We start from the raw sequence: 20190 nt of genomic DNA, 5'->3' as shown, positions 1-20190 counted from the left end.
GCTGTGAGTGTGTGACTGCACTCTAGCCTGGGTGACAGAGTGAGACTTGGCTCTAAAAAATTACCTGAAAAAACAAACACCTGATCCAAGAAATGGATCTATGTCAACTTGGCCCTTAACACTGGCCTCTAAGAGGGTTAATGCGAGATTCAGTGCACACGAGGTTGACCTTCCTTACAGGACGCAACCTCTCGGTGGCCTCCCTGGCAAGTGGCCCAAACGCTCTGTGCCTCAGATGCCTGACCCCGTGGGCCTCTGGCCAGGCAGGGCTTGCCGAGACGGGAACACCAGGCCTCCAGAAAGCACTGACTTGGAAGGAAGCCCTTCCCCTAAAGTCTCGAGAAGAATGAGCTTGGGGAGCTGAATGTCACCCAGTTCTGAGTCATGGTGCCTAAGACCAGTGACCATGGCTGCTCAGAATCCAGGCTCTCTCCCTGAGCCACCAGCAGCCGCTTTGGCCGGTAGGGACACCCTTCTGTCCTTTTCAGTAGTAACTGGAGAGAAGGGCCAATCATCAGATCTCACCCCCAAGAGAATAAAAACCAAGAAAAGTGAGCGTTCGTCAACCCAAGCTCCCCATACCAGGCAGTTTTCCTAGAAGATACTCTGCGGTGTGGAGGGTGTTTACCAGCTACCATGTATCTGTGTCCCTGGGTAGAGGAAAACAAATGTGCTCCACATCCCTCGACAGACGGTCTGAGTGACCAGAGCCCGAGGTAGCTTCATAGAGCAGTGCGGGGAAACCTCCGTGGTCAATCCCGCTGTGAGTGTTCGGAGACTCCCTTCCCAGGCAGCGGATTCATGGTGCTAGACAACCAGCCAGCGAGGTGAGAAACCCTGCTTGCCAGGAAGTGACCAACACAAAAGAAAAAACTACTCATCCCTGCCCAAGCAAGGCCATTAGCTTCTCTTCAAGTCCTGCATTATCCCCAGAAGAGCCATGGCCCAGATGGAAAAGAAGCATTGCTGGTTTTCATATCGATGCAAAAATCAGTGGCAACCCCACAGGCCACAAGCAGGAAACGCGACGTCTGTTCTGGAAACGGAGCCTTTGCTGTGCAGTCCCTGGTGTGGCCTGGCCATCCTCCCCTGCCCTGCTGGGGCCACAGCCGGGCTCCCAGGGCTCCCCAAAGCACTTCCAAGAAGATGCCTTGCCCGCCCACTGCGTGGGTACTGCTGGTGGAGGTGTTGGGTGAACAGTTCTCAAGTTCTAAAAATGTGCCCCTGACAACAACAGAAGGGGATGTTTGAGAAAAATAAGAGAAAATAGAGATGAGAAAAGAACGAATGGTTGCCAGAGGAATCTAGCAGAGAGGCCAGTTGCTGCACACTCCCTCACCGGCCGCACTCAAGGCTGGGTGCTGGGCTGGTGGCGTGTCCAGTGTGGGCACGCATGAGGCTGGGTGAGATTCTGCAGAAATGGCACGGGATGGCCCAGCCTGACTTCTCACTGTGTGGAAGTTTGACAGCGTCTACTGTGCGCTGGGTACCAGGTTCCCTGCACCTCACAAAAGGGCTCTAAGCACCACCCGGGGTGACAGGGGGAAATGGACAGTCAGAGTGCAGCGAGGTCGGGTCCCGATCAGGCGAGGAAGGCCATGAGGCTGCGCCCGCCCTTCCCAGTGCCCCAAGGGACTTTCCCTCCAAGGTACAGAAGTAGCAGCAACCAGGAGGGCAAATGCCTTGGATGTTCCATAAACCCACAGCAAGCCGAGCGCCACCGCCAAGTTCCAGGGGTCACCATCAAGTCCTGCCTGAGGGGACGGCTGCCCGTGAGTGCCGGGACCAGGAGCCCTCTGGATGGCTGCCCCGGCCGCTGGCTTGTCCCTCGGAATCAGATGGACCAATTCCACCAGTGCCCCAGAGAAATGAACAACACGTCCTCTGGCAAAAGGACTCTGAGTAGCCTGTAGCCTGGCAGTGCCAGTCTTAATTTTCTCACCATATTTCCCAGGCTGAATGTCCACAAAAGCAAAATAACATCCTCCTCCTTAGCTATGGCAGCCAAGGCTGAGACGGGAGAGGGAGAAGCCTCCCGCTCGCAGCACACTCTTGTTTTGCGAGTGGTCCTAAAACCCAAGAGGAAAGAGATCAGCAAGAACTGCTGTCCGGCAGGCCAGGGCCAAGAGCGCTGTGCCCAGGCCCAGCTCACAGCCAGGAAGTGAACATTCTCAGCACAACAGCTGGCTGGACGCCGCCTCCATTCTTCTTTCTTCTCTTTTTCTTAAAATCTAATAACTTCTACAGCACCCCAGGCTCAGAGCCCAGTTTACAGGAAAACACTAGAACCCATCACAAAGGCATATTTATTCCTTCATATAAAAAGCATCTAATAGGCAAATCCCCAGTGGGGAAATGTGTTGGGTTGAGAGGTCAGAGGTCAGCTCTAAGCACTGTGGATGGAAGGGGAATGGACTGGCCCGCGCTGGGCGGTTGGTGCCAACATTCAGCTCCGCAGGCAGAGCTTCCTTCCACCACGAAAAATCCCTGAATGCAATCCCTTAATGAGGCTGGGTCAGAAGAGGAGGTGGGAACCCCGAGGGAAGTCAGCGCCAAACAACAGCTGACTGCACCAGCCAAGTGCAAGAAGAGCTTAGCAGCTTCAACGAGAATGCGGCCCTGGTGAAATTCGAAGGTGACACGCAGGAGGCTGTCAACAGGCAGCGGAGGAAGGTGCTGAGGAGCAGGGAGGTAATGCCAGAAAGAAACTGCAAACTAGCGCTGATGCCGCTTCTTTGGAGAGGCAATAAAGGCAGGAGAAACTCACCTCTGCTTCTGAGCAACGGGTTCATTGGTCCCATCTTACACGGTGTGATTCTTCTACATGATCAGTTTCCTTCTTTCTTTGGTTGCTAGGAAGCTCAGAGCAGAATTCCCATCTATCCTTGTGTACAGGACTGCAGGGGATGCTGTGTTCTGGCCCCACCACCCTCCCTCACCTTTTCCTATATTTACTTTTCCATTTATTAAAACTTTACCCTTGTGTGTGTTACAGCCGCTCCCAATAGCTAGCTTAAATCCTCTTAGGTCCAAAGAACATTTTACATTCCATTTAATCACACAGAAGAATGGCGTTCGCTCTTCACCGGGAGAATTAATTCCCTGAACTCTCCCAGGCAGCAGCATGATCCAGGGGAAGGAGTTTGGCCCCGCAGTCAGAGCAGCTCGGATGCAGGTGTGGTCTTGAGGGCGGCAGCTGGAGCCAGGCAAGCACCAGCAGGTGCGCGTGGAGCCAGCTGGGGGCCCTGAGCTTGCCACGCACACAGCTCTAGTGTGATGCGGTTCTCAGAGCCCTGGGGGGCAGGGGGGGTGGGCACCATCACCTCAATGTTACCCATGGGAAGCGAGCCTTAGAGCCCATCATGACTCCTGTTCCAGAGCCTATCATGACTCTTGCTCCAGAGCCCAGCCACTTTGTCCTGTTTCCTCTTGCTGACACAGACCTTGGCTTCCAGCTTGGACTGGCGACTCCTCCCCAAGTGTATACCACTGTTGACTTCCCCTTGCTGTGGTAAAGCACTGTGCCTGGAGATCATCATGGCATGGGCCACATCCTGCTGTAGGACTCAGGGTAGGGGGTGAACCTCTCTGTGCCTGTCAGAGGAAGAGCGTCCAGAGTTTTCCTGGGATTTCAGATGGGGGATCATCCTTGTCAAATGTTCCACAATAGGCCAGGTGCAGTGGCTCACGCCTGTAATCCCAACACTTTGGGAAGCTGAGGCGGGGGAATCACCTGAGGTTAGGAGTTTGAGACCAGCCTGGCCAACATGGAGAAATCCCATCTCTACTAATATAAAAATCAACCGGGTGTGGTTGTGGGCACCTGTGGTCTCAGCTACTCGGGAGGCTGAGGTTGCAGTGAGCCGAGATTGCTCCACTGTACTCTAGCCTGGGTGACAGAGCAAGACTGTCTTAAAAAAAAAAAAAAAAAAAAAGGCTCTACAATAGTGACAAATCCTAATATTTACTGAACTCAGTCAGGGCCCTAGATTCTCTCAAGGCTGGTTTCCCCTACCTTGGCCCTGGCAAAGGGGCAAGAGGCACATTCCATGGGCCACCTGGGTAGGTGCACCCCTCCAGTCCTGAGGAGGCACCATGTTCATATCTAGCTGGTATTGCAGACACGCTCCCCGCCAACCCCACTGGTACCCCACACAACTGTATTTGGAGACCAGGAATCAGGGTTCCTACTCTTGCCCCTTCTGGTGGAACACACCCAGGGTACTAACTCAGCCACAGTCTTCTCCCTCAAATGGTCACACAGCTGCCCCATGTACCAATGACATTTGCAAACCCTCCTGGGATGAGTTCTCCACAGCTCTCAGGAGAACATGTCCCAAGGGGCCGCTCACCCTCTCAGTGGGGACAGGTATTTCTAGGTTGGATTTTTTGCTCTCCTAACAATTTGGCAAAAGTTGTTTTATTTACATGCTGAAAGCTGCTGTTGGGCTAAATTTAACTACAGTGTACCTTCCTGTTCCTTCAGCAGCTCCTCCCTCCCACTGGAGGGGGCAAGAAAAGTGAATGGAGGCTAGTTTTTTTTATCCTTTATGTAAAAAACAACTAGAAAGCCCTTTGTTGAAGCCAGCCTCAGAGTGGGGAACACACACCTGACAACAGCACGTTTAATTACATTCGTTTCTACATCGCTAACATGGGCTAATTAGTTATGGATTAAAAAAAAAAAAAAAAAACCTCTCCCACATATGAGCAAGGAATCTGTGAAAAAGCTTTAGAACTCTTGCTTCATATGCTCTTAGGGGTAAATACATTTGTGCCAAACACCTGAAAAGCTTTCCTGTTAATATATGTTGACTATCTCACTTAAAAAAATACATCTCTCTTCCTTAGAATATTAATTACCAAATGTAAGAAGTCTGGCGTGAAGCTCTACTTTTGCTCTACCCAGTCCAGCTCTCCACAGCTCAGCTTCTGCAAAGCACAAAGCAAACACTGGGACAACTGGCTGAATGGGACCCCTACCTCACACCATACGCAGAACTTTACTCAAAGTAGATCAAGACCTCAATGTCAGAGCTAAAACTGTAACATTCCTGGAGGAAAACGTAAGAGTGTATCTTCATGACCCTCCATTAAGCAATGGTTTCTTAGATGTGACACCAGTGGCATAAGCAAAGTAAATACATAAGACTCCAAATTAAAACTTCCATGCTTCAAGGACACTATCAAGAAATTGGAAAAAATAACCACAGAACGGGGGAGAAATATTTCCAAACTGTGTGCCTGACACCAAAAAGCCTGGGCCCCATGACCCAGGAACTCTGACCCTCAACTCAAGCACTGAGGTTGACAGAGCTGAAATGTGACTTGTGGAGCCCCAGGATGGACACCAGATACTCAAGAGCAAAGGCCACATTTGAAAGTAGAGTTACAGCAGAATAGCGTAGGGGCCCATTGGTTCTTTTTATGGCCAGGTGAAAATGGGGCCACTCACCCGGTCTGTGGAATCTGCTCAGGTACTTATGCCCTTGGCTCTGCAAACCGTCCAGGAAAATATGAACTCTACCTCGGCCAAGATCAACAGCTTTTAAAGATTCAGAGGAGCAATAATCCCTGGAGGGGTTTAGGAGGCCCTGAGCTTGGCAATGCACAGGGCTCCAGGTGTGATGTGGTTCTCAGAGCACTCAGTGGGGGCTGGGGGGATGGTGTGGGGACAGCACAGTCACACAAAACTATTATCTAGTAACCGAAGCTATGACCCCATGACCTGCTTCCTAGAAAACAGAGGGTCCCCTGATCAAGACCTCCCTACTCCATGTGGAACTGTTTTCTAAACCAGGAAGATGGAACGACCCTGTAGACATGAGGAGGCCAGTCAACGCGGGCCCTGTGGAGACAGACAGAAGAGGGTCTGGTGACTGGAATGCGGGCAGAGCTGGCCACGGTCCCAGCAGCAGTCTTGGCTGACACGGTCTGCCATGAAAACACGGGTCAATTCCTTTAAACTAACAGCAAGCGCCAACCTCATGCACCACCTGCTCTGAGTCCCGCACCATGCCCGGCAGAAATCGTTCGTTGGCCTCTTCCCCCTCGGAGCCCTCCAGATGCAACCAGGAGCCCGGCCTGTTAGGCAGAAGGCCTGAGACTTGCAACCCCAGTCAGCTGACGCCAAGCACCCACGTTACTCTCTGGCCAGACTCCTGGTCCAATCACCCACATACCAGTGTGGAGGACGTCTGCGCTGTCGAGGGGGACACACTCTATGCAATGTGGGCTTATAGAAAATGCCCAGATACCCACTTTTGAAAAAAGACCCACTAAGCTTTAACAAGACAGAGACCTAGGACAGCAGCCTTTGCACCAAACTGAGGACCACAGCAGGGCTGTCTAGTTGTTCGGGCGTGGTTCACCCCATGTCCTCCATGGACAGAATGAAATCCACACCCAAGGGGTCAGGGGAAGTGCTGTGAAGGAGGCAGAGATGAGGGACAAGTTTGGTCCCTGAGACCCCAAGGACCTCAGCAGTCCTGTGTGAAAAGAGGCCAAGGGTCAACCACAACAAGAAAAGCACCATTCCCCGCTGAGGCCAGGCAGCTCCAACCTCAACATGCAAGCACTCTCTTCCTTCTCTGCTCACTGCTCTCCCAGAAGCACAGGAAGCAGGTTCAAGACCTACCCCCTTTGACAGACATAGAAATAGAAGCACAGAGAATTCAACACACTTGCCCAAACACAAAGCAGGCAGCACTCCTCCGGGACATGCATTCAACTACTTTATGCTCCTGGGCTGAAATCATATTCCTGGGGTCCACAGCACGTCCAGGAGCCTGAAAGGGGACCAAGAAACCCAGTCTCAGCCTAGCAGAATGAGCTCCATGAACAAAGGGCGAGGCCAGGTTCAGGCACTCACAGAGTTCAGTCCGGTAAGGCGGGCACGCCAAGATGCGAATACTTCAGGGCAGCAACAGGAGGGAGGGACGATCGCTGATGCTCTGCAAAGACGGCAGAGGGTGATCTGGCAAGGTCACAAGAAGGGCTGGGAGTCTCAGGAGGTCAGGCATCAGCCACAACCAGGGCCTCAGAGGCACAGAGGCCAGTAGCAGGTGACTTGCCCAGGGGCACCCTGAATGCAGAGAACACCGGGCCATGAAACCCAATGACTGATCAAGTACAAAAGCCAAATGGAAGACCCGCAGAGCTCACTGATGTCGGGTGTATTCACTGTTTTGCTAGAAAAGGCTGAGCTGTCAGCACCTGGGAACCGTTCAGATCCTCTTGGATTTGGAAGGGAGGCCGTGCCGAGGTTCTGGCTCTACCAGGCCGGGGTAGCGGCAGAATCCTGGCTATGTGGCTCCATAATGTTGTAATGTTTTGACTATGCAGGTATAGATTACTTTGCAAGAAAAGAAATGCCACAGGGAGTCTCAAAACACCAGTCAGGCCCTTAGCTGCCCTTGCACATGACAGCTCACGCACACACTTCCATCTGCCCCACGCCGGCCTGGGCGGTGTCCTCTCCCCTGGCCCCAGTCTGGCTGTGGTGCTGAGCTCCGCCCTCCTCCTGCATCCCTGCCGGTGCACACACATACGCTTTAGGGATGCTCTTCCAAGCACAGGAGTGGCCGGCAGCCCTGGAGCTCCAGGTGCTCCACAGGCCCCATCCTGGTCCCTGCTATTCATAGTCACAGTAACTGTCCTTTTATGAATTGCCTTTCCTGGCCCCCAGACCAAAAAGCACTTGAACACAAGCCTTGGGTCTTGCCCACCTGGGAGCCCGAAACATCCGGTCACAGGCCTGGCACATGGCAGGGGAGAGGTCAATGAGGGAGGGAGGGAGGGAGGGAGGGAAGGAAGGAAGGAAGGGCAGGTGACAGGTCAGTGAGGAAGGACGGAAGGAGTGAACAAGCCCCCGAGCTCACGCTGGGCCCTGCCCAGGGCAGTGGTCTGTGTCTGGGACTCGGGGATCCTGGGGGCAGCCCGAAAGAGGTTTCCTTGCTCCCTTACAACTCTCTCTGGCTGGACTGCATGGCCAGCACACAGGAAGGGCTGGACTCATCCCTCTGCTGGTCTGCAGGGCCAGCCTGGGGTCACAGCCCCTGGACTTCACCCCCAAATGTCCTTGTGCTCGGATACAGGGGAAGCCAGCCGAAGGTTTAAGGGTCAAGACCCTCAAGAGCAGTGTGTCCTCTGCCCCAGCACAGATCTCAAGGTGCAGAGGGAGCCTCCACAAGAGGCAAGGCTGCATGAGGACTCAGTAGCAGGGCTGTGGGCCGAGCGGGGGAGACCCTCTCTGCAGATTCTGATAGGGCTAAAATTATTGATGGGGGTGCTTTCTACCCAGGAGACCAGAGTTCACACCTCCAGTTGCTGGAAACCAAGGCCACACCAAAAGAAGCCATGCGAGTGACCAGCTCTGGTGACAGATAACTGTCACAACCATCAGCCTCAACAGCCCCTTCACACAGACCACACGCTCCTCCCCCCATCCTGAAGAGTCCTCGGGCAGTGACCTTAGCAACTAGACAGGGGTCACGTGTGCCCCATTAATCCAGTTGCAGCAAGAAAAACAGCTGGAAGAAAATGGAAAAAGCTCAGAAAGATCTTTTTGTGGCTCTTTGGGCTGGGACTGCGTTTCTCACATCTGAAACTTTGCCCCCAGGGTGTGTCCTGAGCTGAGCCCTGTGCAGGTTGCAGGCTTGGCTGTATTTTGTGAAGACAAAGATAGGAAAATGGCCGCAGCCCTGTTCGTTGTTTCTGATGCTCCCCGCTGCATCTGGTGCTGGCAGGGCTCGGGTGACAGCACGTGACACGGGGAGACTGCTGGCTCGCAGCCACCGCCTGGAGGGCTCCGCGACTCGTGCCATAGCCGGCCAGGTCAGCCTGAGAGCGACAGCAGACCCCACAAGCCGCCAGGTGCTGCCACTCACGCAGGCCTGAGGAGCCCCCATTTGTCCATGTCACCGGGGCTGGTGGGCTGCACTGGGGTCCCCGCGGCATACGCCCTCCTCACGTTGTCACTCTGGACTGCCGGGTCAGCGGACTGCACTAGAAATAGGAGCCTATTGTTGTATGCACAAAACCCACCAAGATAAGGCAGGTAGTTCGTAGACCGAGAAAAAGTAAACATACGTGAAAAATAACCAAAGCATACGAAAATAAAATAGATACTGAAAATAATCCCCAAACCCCAAACCACCCTATTGTAAACACTGCAACACTGCCTGTCCCGAAGGGAGGAAGAGAGTCCACTTCCAGAAGAGAGTTCCTTGTCCCTCCCATGGGATGGAAGCACTCGAGTGAGGCGGCACCAGAACGAAGATGCGTTCATGCTGGTGGCGTCCCGAATGAGCAACACTGGATTTCCAGATAGCCGCGTGTCCTGGACCAGAGGCCAGTGGGACTGCCCAACCTGTGCTTTCCTGAAACGTAAACATTATCCTCCACACACACACCATCTACTTTCCCTGCTGGCTCCGACAGATCCAAATCTGACTGTGGATTCCACGGAAACACAGCTGAAGCACTACCAGAGACGCCAGCCCCTGCCCTCTTCCCGACAGGGTGTGGGGAGTAAAGCCACAATGAACATACGATAAGGAATGAGGAGGAAAACTGCAGCTATGGGGTGGATCACTGAACAGAGACATTTGATTTGCTGGCTGGCTTCTGCCTGCAGACTTCCCTGGCACTGGCTCGCTGCCACGCAAATTAAGTAAAAATCAATATCCTCCGGTCTGCAAAACATCGTGTTAACAATCACACTGCAAACAACTTATATAATACCCCTCACTCCATACCTAAATAACGGTGAATGTTTTTGTTAAAAGGCAAGTGTAAAAATAAACAGGAAAAAGGAAAGAAAAGAAAAGAAGGCAATCTTACAGGTCCTCCTTCAGCAAAACCTTTCCACGACTTGCGTGAGGAGATAATCTTTCTGTGATTATGACCAAGCCCTCCCGTCACTTAGCAACACATAATTAAGGAATATGTTTTCAGATCCGCTTTGCAAGCCCGGCCATTATCAGATGAAATTACTGGAGCAACAAATGTCATCGCCATGCAAATTAGTTGGTTGCAAAGAAAGAATGTTTGACTCAGAGAGCAGGCATAGGCCCTTGGAAAAATTATCTGACATCCCTCCTGCCGCACATGTATTCGAGAAAGTCAAATAATGATGTGATCAGACTTAAAAAAATCCATGAGACAAAATCAGAATCTATACGACAAAACAGAAAATCAGGCCAGTTGCTCAGTCTCCACTTGGAAACAAAAAGCAAAATGCCTGGAGGTCATCTCTAGGAGGTAATATTAACAGCAGAAGGGCCACACAGTGATGGCAGAGAAACTTAAGGGGGACTCTGCAGGGTTGTGAGGTCCAGCGCCTCGGTCCCCGCCTACAGTTGCTTCAAGGCTATTTTCAAAAAGGTAGAGCTTACTGTTTCAGCCTGTTTTTCACAAGCTATTCACACACACACACACACACACACACACAAAAATCATTTGAAAAGGATTCTGTTTTCTGAATTATGTAGGGGAGGTAGGCAGGGAGGAAAAAAGTACGTCTGAAAGGAAGAAAACTGATTTACATTTTAAATTTTTGGTCAAGACTCTAGAGTTAAAATAAAAATTCTAAATGGTGTTCTGAGGACACCCACCTAGGACTTCATCCACCATGTCCAAGGAAACACACGCCATAAATTACACCTGGCACACGTTGGGAAGAAAACCACCTACCACCAACTCTCGCTTTCCTGGACTTGGAAATATATTCTTCCCTTCAAGCAAGCGGAATTCCCAACTGTATTTTCTGATAGGAGAGACTAAATCTGTTTTTGAAACAGAGAGTTCTGAGGGATTTCAACATCTTGCTTTGTTTAACCCACAAGTATGCAAACACACACATTTTCATCTCCACGGTGGGTAATCACTGCCTCCGATATGACGTGCGGACCCGTGAGAGGTACGTTTCCACACGATCACGCCCTTCTAAATGGAGGATGCACGGTTTACAGCTAGCATTTGATGAAACATTCCTGCCTTCTCCAAAGCTCCCCAGTGTGAACGAGAGAAAAGGCCACCCCTTGTGAGCTCAAGGCTGCAGTATGTTCTGAGTGACTTCTGAGTTCCTCCAAGAAACACAGTTGAGTTTTACCACTGTCATGGGAAATCTACAAATCAACCCGACCTCAACTAAAGAACAGGAGGGCACTGCTGCCCCAGCAGATCTGGCCTGATACACAAATCTGATTAACCTAAGAGAAGCCATGTCAACTGGTCACAGTGCTGCATCCTTCTTGTTTGGTGGTGTGTGTGTGTGGCCTGGCGAGTGAGGACTTGCTATCCTATGTTCAAACTTCCACAACCCCGCACCCCCCTGCTCCCCCCAGGTCCCCAGGCAGGGCAGGCGGGGAGGATGTATTACTTGGTTCTGGTGCAAGCATGGTGGACACGATGATGGGCGCCCCCGTGCGCCGGGCCACCTTCTGGTACGGTGAGTGAGGTGTGTGGAGGCTCTGGCTGGCCGGCGGCAGGGTGGATGGCCCCAGGGGCACACCTGGCTTCCGCAAGACCTGAGGGCTGCCGTGAGGGCTGGGCAGCGGAGAGGCGGCCACGTTGCGCTCCCTCTTTAGCAGCTCCATGGGCACCGTGTATGCTGTGGAATAGGCTGTTCTGGGGCCTGAGTGAAGGGGGTTCGAGGGGCCCGGGTTAGTCAAGGCCACCCCTGCCTGCAGGGGGTACGTGGGGCTCAGACGCGCCGTCAGGGCGCAAGGGGTGGGAGAGCTGTACCCGGAATTGGAGGGGAAGTGGGGGGCATGGGCACCGACGCCAGGGGCAGAATAGGTGGCCGCCGTCTCCAGGAGGTGCTGAGATGGTGCGCTGGAGGGGCGGCGAGCCGGGTCTCCAGTTCGGGGGGCTGCTGTCTGCAGGGGACCTGCAGGCTGGGGCTGCAGGGCTGCAGTGCCCAGAGAAGCCAAGTCACCATGGAGCAGTTCGCTTCGGTGGCTGAAGCTGCTGGACCGCGCCCGGGGCAGGGGGCCCACCCGGTCCTGCCTCCGCAGCTGCATCTCGGTCCTGCAGCTGCTGGCCAGGCGGCTCAGAACACGGGCCTGGCCCAGGTTGGGTGCGACAGACTTGATATCCGCGTCCTCCAGGTAGCCAGGACGGCCGGAGAGTCAAAGCCCTGCTGTAGTAGGGCTGCCAGTGTGGCCTCCGCCAGCCCCTCCGCCCGCAGAAAGGCCAGGAATTCAGGGGGTACGGTCCTCTTGCCAGGACCCTGGAATGCGGACAGGTCAGCTTCGTAAGTCTCGTAAGCCATCTTGGATGGGATGCTTTCCCGGGCAGGCCCGTAGCCTCGATTCAGGGCCCCTGGGGCCACCCCTGTACTGCCCTCGGGGGCAGTAGCTGAGCTGGGGTCCACAACCAGGCACGTCGGGGCCACCTGTCTGGCAGAGGCAGGGTCAGTGGATCTTTCGCTGATGTCGCTGAAGACCTGGCTGGGGGGGTTGGCAGGCGTCTCCACCCCATACCTAGCGCTGGGCTGCTCCTGTCCATACCGCCTGGGGGATGCAGCCCTGCTGTGTGTCCGCTGCCCCTGAGGGATCATTTTACCTCCAGGATCCCGGTACAGGTGACCGGCGTCCTGCAGGGCAGGTGACCGCCTTGCATTTGATCCCATGACGTTCTGCTGCCAAGCACTCCATAGCTGGGGACCGGCCGGCTGACTCCTGGGTCCTGATAGAGGGGAGGCTCTTTGGGTACCCTGGCGGTTCCAGACGGGTCACTGTAGTAATTCCGCAGCAGCAGGGGGCTGCGACCAGACATCACTGCCTGTCTGCTGTCGTAGAAGGTGAAGTCAGGAGTAGACTCCTTTCTTGCAGCCACTGAGTTATAAACGGCCTCCTGGTACAGGTAGGGCTCGGCAGCCCCGGGCAGGGCAGCGTCCTGTGGTCGGTGGTTTGGCTCAAACCAAGTCCCCTCTGCCGTGCCATACGTCAGGGAGCTTCTCCTCCCCAGAGGCCGCAGGGACTCAGCGTTCTCCCAGGGGCCCTCGTACCACCCGGCAGCATCCCAGCTCTGAGAACGACCAATATTTATATGCCTGCTGGGAACTGGCATTGGAAAAAAAATGACTGCGGACGAGGCAGAGGAGAAGCTTTTCTTTATAAATCTTCAATTACATACATCAAACACAGACCTGGCTGTGTGCTAACCCTTCCGAGACGGCAGGGACAACCAACTGGGGGTTTTCTGTTTCAAAGCATGGCCTAAATTATTAATCCTCCGAAACCTTAGCAGACAAAACATAAGACTCACGGTAACTTTGCCTCACTCCCCAACGATAGCCAGAGAGGTCTGTTCCTTACAGCTCAGTCCCAGAGAGGAGGCTGTCCCCAGCCTGCCAGGTCCCCCTTCCTAGCTGGTGTGCTCACATGGACCGGGGCTCTCTCAGCATGAGGATTAGGAGCTAAATAAAACCCCTAAAGCTTTGTTCCATGTGACATCTCGTTAGACTGATGAAGCCGGCAGCTTGCTCCATCCAGCTCTCCCAAGCTGCAATTGGGATTTACTTCCACACGGAAGCTTGGGTTTATACTCCCCCTTCTGCACCAGGGTACTTTCAGGATGAACACCGTCTCCCGCTCTGGACGGGGCTGCTCCCACCCCCGCCACTGATTCCTGAGAGGCAACAGAAGCAAAATAAGGCTGCTTCAGTGTCAGTCCACTCTTAATCCACCACGATGAAACGTTAATCCATGGCACAGCTAAACACAAATTAAACGTGGATAAACAGAAAAAGGTCCACACGTGATCCTAGGCCATGGATGTCTAGCCCAAAAAAGAGGCCAGCTCTGAAACCCGATGCTTTGATAATACTGAGATCTGGCTTTGAGATGACTCTCTGGTTGTGAATCAAAGCCCAAATGCATTCTTTACCTTATTACTGCGAAACACAGATCCGCTCATACTGTAGAGGCGGTGGCTGGGGGAAGGATGTGTGTGCCGGGGAAGGGCGTGTGTAATCTGGAATTTAAAGTGACTGCAACAGAGGTCACAGGAACAGGAGGATGGGCGACTAAACCTTACACTGCAAAGCAAAACTGGGAAGCGGCTGCATCTGAATATCTCATCTTCTTTTAGGTACGTCAGAAAGAAAAGCCTAATTCCAGCAGGCTTAGATCCTACAGATGATTTTCCGTATTCACATGGATTAGGCTTTCAGAGTCCACAAAGGACTTCGGCGCAATAATGCAAAGAAGAGCAGTTATTTAGATAAAGGAGCGCCCCAAAGTATTAAGACATTTCCTTAAACATATAGAACAGTCCCAGAGAAGCAACATCCCAGACTAACATGGTAGGTTCCTGCCCTGCAACTGCAGGATTCCCATGACAAAGAATTCACAGCAAAAAAAAAAAAGCTGGTGATTAGGAAGCTACAAAGGCTATATATATTGAAAGCATTTTAAAATGAGACAATATGCATACCTGCAAGCTTTAAACCAAAGAGTGCTGTTCCTCACTCACATCTCTCGCAATCTAGCACTCTACTAGAATCTTCTAAAGAGAAATACTAGTACTTTTTTTTTTTTTTCCTTGAGACGGAGTCTCGCTCTGTTGCCCAGGCTGGAGTGCAGTGGTGTGATCTCGGCTTACTGCAAGCTCCACCTCCTGGGTTCACGCCATTCTCCTGCCTCAGCCTCCTGAGTAGCTGGGACTACAGGCGCCCACCACCACGCCTGGCTAATTTTTTTTTTGTATTTTTAGTAGAGACGGGGTTTCACTGTGTTAGCCAGGATGGTCTTGATCTTCTGACCTTGTGATCTGCCTGCCTCGGCCTCCCAAAGTGCTGGGATTACAGGCATGAGCCACCGCACCCAGCCCTAATGTTTTTTTTTTTTGAGACAGAGTTTCGCTCTTGTTTCCCAGGCTGGAGTGCAGTGGCATGGTCTCTGCTCACTGGAATCTCCACCTACTGGGTTCAAGCAATTATCCTGCCTCAGCCTCACAAGTAACTGGGATTACAGGTGTGCGTCACCACGCCTGGCTAATTTTTATATTTTTAGTAGAGACTACTACGTCTCCATCTACTTCACCATGTTGGCCAGGCTGGTCTTGAACTGACCTCAAGTGATCCACGTGCCCTGGCCTCCCAAAGTGCTGGGATTACAGGCGTGAGCCACCGTACCGGGCTAACACTTCAGGATTAAGCCACCTTGCCAATTTCCTCTCCTTGCTGTAATGAACAACGTGATATTATGTGGTGTTAGTACTATGTAACCCCACTCAGGGTGCAGGCACAGCCCTCAAAGATGGGTGGATGAACTCAGAGCAGTCCAGGAAAATCCCCCATGCTGTCTTTTTGAAGCAGGGTAAGGTAGCTCTGCTGACTCACCTGCTTATTTACTATCTGGTTTTCAGCTCAGCAAGTTCTCAAACAGAAACAGAGCTCTATAGAAGAATGTTTACCTGGTAACTCCTAAGAAAGCAGTAATGATTCTTAGGGAGGTTCCTGAGCTGGTGTTCAAGGGTGATCGCAGGAGCCGGGGCAGATGTGGACAGACGTGCTTTGGGGTGGCGTCAGCCTCCCATTGAACCAGGAGGCCCAGCTTCCATTTCTATCAACTTCCAACCTGTTCTGCTTGGAAACCACCCAAACTCACACAGCCTCGGCTCTGAGATTTAACAAATATTATGACAGATGTTTTCCCGTGCTAGGTAAGAACACCTGTAACTGGACTCACACTTTTCCAAACACTCTGGTTACACAAACAACATACACACACACACCACACTACAGTCTTTTAAAAAGGACTGCTTTTCTGAAAAATTCTCATGTCGACTAAAAGTGAGATGGGACCAATTAGAGTAATACATCTCATGGGCTTCATTTTTTAATTCTGCCAAAACCCTCTCTATAGAAATTATGTCAAGTAAAAATAAGATGATTGTGTAACAGAAAAATCATCTCCTGAAAATTAAGAAAGATAAACCCAAACTCTCTTGCAGACGAAATGAACCCAAGAAAAAGCCGGTTGTGTAGAATAACGTGACAGCCATGTTGGGGAGACAGGCGATGTCCGCCCAAAGCCAATTCCGAAGTCCATGTGCAACACAAAGTATCAGTTACCAACAACAGAGACCTACAGAGACCCAGACAATTCCAGAAATGGATCCAGAAAGTTCCAGAAGAGCTGGGAAGAGCAGCCTTTGGACAAACTGCCAACAAGCGTTTCATGTTCCCACTGGAATAATCACGCAGGAAACTGCTTGAAATGAGTGGGAAAACATGGTTCTGGGGTCTAACTCTCACTTTTACAGAAAAACAAGATCAGGTGGGATCAGTGAGTCTGAAGGCTGCAGTGACATGAGAGTCTTTGGCTCAGTGGCATGTCCCTCTTAGCTGTGTTGTCACCTGCCCACTCGGTTGGCTGCCAGGTCTGTCTCAAGGCCTTATGAGGGCATAGCTCATTCTCAGGAGGCAGCAGACCCCAACTTAGGGAACAGCTTCCCTAGGGGGGTCCAGCACCTGCCTGGGCTTCCATTTCCTGGTCCTACCTCCACCAACACCAAGGGCCAGGGCAGCTCTGCAGGTGACAGCAGAAATAAGACCTCAAGAGGCTCTTTGGTGCCTGCCGCATTTCAGGACGGAGCCACCACAGTGCCCTCTGCGTCTCCCATAGCCAGCACCTCCCCAGAGAGGCTGCGGAAGTTAGCGGGTAACGGTTTTCTGGCAGACACAGGGCAGAAAAATCGGCCTATGGCATACCCATTTCCTGCTTTTAAATGTGGACAGCCTGTGTTGGATTTTTGTATGTTTCTGTCAAGGTAAGTGTTGTAGAATTTGTGCCATTAAAAAAGTTTTCTTGGGCCGGGTGTGGTGGCTCACACCTGTGTGGTAATCTCAGCACTCTGGAAGACTGAGGGGGGCGCAGATCACCTGATGCCAGGAGTTGGAGACCAGCCTGGCCAACATGGCAAAACCCCATCTCTACTAAAAATACAAAAATTAGCCAGGGGTGGTGGCACGCACCTGTAATCCCAGCTACTTGGGAGGCTGAGGCAGGAGAATTGCTGGAACCTGGGAGGCGGAGGTTGCAGTGAGCCGAGGTCGCACCACTGCACTCAAGCCTGGGCAACAGAGCGAGACTCCATCTCAAAAAACAAAAACAAAAACAACAAAAAAACAAAAGAAAAAAACAAAATTTTCTTTCCCCTCATCAACCCCCTGCCTCCGAAATCCTCAACCCAAAGTAACCAACTTGGCTAATCTAGTGCAAAGGGTAGGAGACCACACCGAATGCACTGGTTACACAGCAAACACAAAGTTGGCTGGGTTTTAAAGCAGCCTTCATCTAAATCACACAAGCACACAGCAACAATTAGCAAAACTGCCCAGACACCGTTTCAGTTATCAAAGGGGCCGAGTGGCACCGCACCCTTGCTTGCACACTGAGTGCCCTCACCAATTTCTGGGTCTGGAGCGCAGAGGCTTGGGCACCTGCGCAACGCACCAAAGGAAGTCGGGAGTGACGTGGAGTGTCTGAACCAACCCAGCCCCTTCCAGATTAGCTGCATCCTAAGAAGCCCCAGCCCTCATGTCTCTCAATATTTAGCCATGGTAAGTGAAAACAAAGGCCTGCACATTGCTTCGGACTCAATTTCTTGCCTATATTGTAAAGCGTCCTGAGAACTGCATTATGAAAATTAGGTTTGATTACCACTCATTATGGGGTTTTCAAAATAAAAAAAGCAAGCCCGTTCTCTTGCACGGCCCATTGTGAAAGCATTGGCGGTGCCAAAGTGTGCCCTGGGACTCCAGCTGGGATGCAGGACAGGCCTCACCTTGGACCATGTCAGGATTCCCATTTCTAGCAATGGAACACACTTGACCTCAAGAGGCTTCGCTCAGCTCTGGACAGCACCTGGCACGAGATGCTCCACACAGTAGGTGCTCAATGAACACCACCCCTTCCACTCTTCAGCAGCTTTTCCTGCAGATTCCCAAAATCTCCACCTCACCTCCACGGTGCCCTGCCCTATCACACTCCACTGTTTTGAGGTCTCCTTGGCTGTCCTGGGATCAGAAGGTCCCAGGACTTCTTCCTTCCCCTCTGGTTTTGTTAGCAATGCTCCTAATCAGGGCTGGCTCAGCCAGCCTCCCCCATGAAGCTTTCTCAGTCCAATTCTGTCACTTTGTCCTTAATCCAAAAAATCTGGCACTCATCAAGATGAGAAAAGCACTCCAAAAATAATCCAGAGAATGCACGTGCCTGCAGAGACCGACCACGGCATGGCCGCTGAGCCCCTGACCTGCGAGCGGAGCGCACCCCTCCCTCCACGGCACGTGCTCCCTCCATTCATCACGTGCTTTTCATTCCGTTTGACACGTGGGCTGTAAATCAAACTGTCGACTATGACTCGATGGTGATGGACGGCTGGCCTCAAGGGAGTGTACGGTGTGATGGGGAAAAACGACAGAGACATGGACACAGTCCCCAGAAGCCCCCCTCCCGCCCCCGCCCGGATCACAACCACTTCAGCCCTCTGAGCCTGAGCCCACATCAAAGCCCAAACGGCCCCATTTGCAAGCCTGGGCACGGTGGACACTAAGCTAGGCAAAGTATCCACTGCCCAAATATGAATGGCCGCCTGACAGGGACCCGCTCCACCTGAGCCTGCACGCGACAGTTTCAGCACGCAGGCCTTGATGGGACAGTCAGCCTTTCTGCGGACACAAAAGAACTGACTCTCCGCCTCACTCCCAAGTCTCGGAAAAATTCGTGTCACCCATCCCAGGTTGCAAACGGGAAGGGAGGGACCCTCCTGGCACAGACATCTCTTCAACCGGAACACGGAAAACAAAACCCTCAGGTGATGAGAAACAGGCTGGAGGGACAGGGAGTGTGGGATCCCACTGTGCCCAGGTGCTTGACACCCAGAATGCTCCTTCCTCTCAGTGTCTTCACAGCCCAGCTGGGGTGCTCAGCCTGGCTCCTGCTGGATGTGGAAGGGCTGAGAAAGGCCTGTGAGGTCACTCTGTAGATGGAGACGAGACAGAGACAGAGGAACACCCTCGAGCACGCAAGCCAAGGTGCCCGGGCTTTAGTAGCAAGAGAGCCAAGCAATAGAAACCAATCAGAGAGGAGTCTCATTTCACAGCTTAACCCCGTACGTTCTAGAAAAGGAGAGAGGGCAAGAAGCTGGCAGCAAAACGTATGTTGGGGTTCTGGTTCACAGTCACCCCAAATACCTGTCAATTAGGTTGAGTTGTGTGAAGAGCGTAGAAGGTTCTCTGCACTCGTGCGAGCTGCCGTCTGCTGCTGTCTGGCTACCCCGGGGCCTCCTCCAAATATGGGTATGTACTGTTCCCCCTGAGGCACTCCTTCCCTGCCCAACCCCCCCGTCCCCCCGCACCAGGCACTGCTCCCCACGAGGCACTGACTCGGCCTGAAACCAGAGACGCTCTTTCCCCAAAGGTGCGGGGACCAAGAGGGCAGGCACTGCGAATAAAGCCCCAGGCAGCCGGGCCCAGGAGCTCCGGCCTGCACTGTGGGAGGTTTAGACTCAATCATTGACGGAGACAGGGCACCACCAACCAGAGGGTGGGAGAACGTGCAATTCACTGTGGTGGGGGCAGGAGCTGAAAACTGCAGCCACAGAATCACAGAACCAAGTTAGAAGATGGTGATGAACCCCCAAATCCCAGCCACTGACTCTAATCGCACTACACATGCCTGGCCCCCAAAGTAAAAGCAAAGCAGCCTTAATATGTTGCTATTAGAAAAAAGTGATGAGTATGAAGGCACCCGCCCATCATCGAACTGACCAGTGCAAAGAGAAGCTATGTTTGTGCTTGAGAAACGAGTAACAACAGAGAAATAAAACACTGAACCTGATTCACTGTTGCAGAAAGGGAGGGCAGTCTATGAACCCCATCCCCAGAGTTGGTGGAGGAACAGGTCGGGTGAGGGGTTCCCTGGGGAGGGGTCCTCACTCTGAGTTTCTCTTAAAGCTGGGGACAGATAAGGCAAAATGTGAAATTTTACTCCTTGCAAGTAAGTGCACTTTTGCCTGTAAAGCTTCGCCTTGACTGTTTCCTGAACCTTTACCTTTGCGTAAGATTGTCTGGGTATGTTCATTTGCGCTTTGGAGTTTTAAGGCATGTCTAGTTGACTATTGTATATTTACACAGCTAAGGCAATTACAGCTAATCACATAATTGCTGGAAAT

At 52.3% G+C, this 20190-nt stretch overlaps 1 protein-coding gene across 11 annotated transcripts in view; it reads right to left on the bottom strand.

The window, feature by feature from the left end:
- CTBP2 (C-terminal binding protein 2) overlaps positions 1-20190 on the bottom strand; it is a 173370-nt gene that overhangs the window by 26336 nt on the left and 126844 nt on the right. The window lies entirely within an intron of this gene.

The sequence above is a fragment of the Trachypithecus francoisi genome, unplaced genomic scaffold (genome assembly GCF_009764315.1).
Source record: "Trachypithecus francoisi isolate TF-2019V2 unplaced genomic scaffold, Tfra_2.0 Contig01579, whole genome shotgun sequence".
In the NCBI taxonomy this organism is placed as follows: domain Eukaryota; kingdom Metazoa; phylum Chordata; class Mammalia; order Primates; family Cercopithecidae; genus Trachypithecus; species Trachypithecus francoisi.
The sequence above is the reverse complement of the archived record's forward strand: the minus strand, read 5'-3'. Positions and strand labels throughout refer to the sequence as shown.